The sequence below is a fragment of the Suncus etruscus genome, chromosome 5 (assembly GCF_024139225.1).
Source record: "Suncus etruscus isolate mSunEtr1 chromosome 5, mSunEtr1.pri.cur, whole genome shotgun sequence".
NCBI lineage: Eukaryota > Metazoa > Chordata > Mammalia > Eulipotyphla > Soricidae > Suncus > Suncus etruscus.
The window spans coordinates 43,865,849-43,867,469 of record NC_064852.1 but is presented as its reverse complement, the minus strand read 5'-3'; positions in this window follow the sequence as shown (position 1 = coordinate 43,867,469).

The following is a 1,621-nucleotide window of genomic DNA, read 5'->3' as shown; positions in this document are numbered from 1 at the left end:
ATTTATAACAATTGTCATAATGAATATATAACAAATGTCAAAACAAATGCATAACAAATAGGTACATAATTTAAATGAATTCCCCAAACTGTTGTAATAAAATTGTAATAGAGTTGGAGGGTAGAACAAATAATAAATATAAAGCAAATAATGGTAAATGCAAGATATGATCCAAAAAACAGAATATATAAACATACATGAAATGTATGATCTAAATATCCCAGTATGTGTCTGTATGAATGTAATGTGTGAAAAGATATTTCTATTTTATTTTATTTTGATTTTTTGGGGGGCCACACATGGTGACACTCAGGGATTACTCCTGGCTATGTGCTCAGAAATCACTCCTGGCTTGGGGAGTGACCATGGTCTGTCCAAGGCAGACAGACGCCTTACCACTTGTGCCACTGCTCCGGCCCCTCTATTTTTCCTAATACTTTCTTTATGTAGAGAATCCTTTCTATGCAAATTTACTATAATTGTCAGTTATTAATTTGTTAAAAATAATGATACAGGGTCCGGAGTGGTGGCGCAGCAGTAAGGTGCTGCAAGCAGCTGACCTAGGACTGACAGCGATTGTATCCTCTGGCATCCCATATGGTCCCATAAGCCAGGAGCGATTTCTGAGTTCATAGCCTGGAGTAACCCCTGAGCATCACCAGGTGTGGCCCCAAAACAAAAACAAAAGAAAACAAAACAAAAAGGATACAGGAAATCACATAAATCCAGAGTTTATTTAGTGTGATATAATATATTTTTATTTTTATTGTGTTTTGCTTGCAATAAAGTCAAATCCCTGAATACAATTTTAAGGACAATTTTATTTTCTTCACTGTGTTCAATGAATGTAAAATATAGTATATTTGTATTGTTCAGCTTGAACTTCTAACTTTTTTGTGAGTAAACTTTTGTACATGGTCTGACTTTGTTATCATTCATGTTGCATTCTTTTGCATGTATAAGTTCCATTCTTCTGCATGTAGCTATTCAGTTATCATAGCATTGCTTTTTGAAGAGCTTTTCTTTTTTCTTTTCTTTTCTTTTTTTTCCTTTTTTAAAAAATTTATATTCTTGTTTCTCCTATCATAAATCATGTTTTATGGTGCTTATATTCCGTATTACCAGTTCTGCTCCATTATGTATGATTTTATTGTTACAGTATAACATTGTCTTTTACTACTAAAGCTTAATACCATAGTTGAAAATTGGCAAAAATAGCCCTTTATAGTTTTGGTCAAGATTGTTTTGGTTCTTTTGGATCTTTAGTGTTCCCATACCAATTTTTACACTTGTACTATTTTCTAGAGTTTTATAGGAAATACATCAAATCCCTCTACTTATTTAATGGTTTTTGTAATAGCAATTTTTCCAATCCAGGTTATGAAATATTATTTATATTGATTTTGATTTACACGTATTTTTCAATTTATATTTGTTCTCATCTATTTCTTTTTTATTATTGTTGCTTTCCTGTGGGAGGCATACCAAGCAATGCTCAAAAATTACTACTGGTTCTATGCTCAGGGATCACTCTTGGCATGTGTGGTATACAATATGGTGTGTTAGGAATTAAGTCCAAGTTGGCTGCATACAGGGCCAGTATTCAATCTACTGTACCATC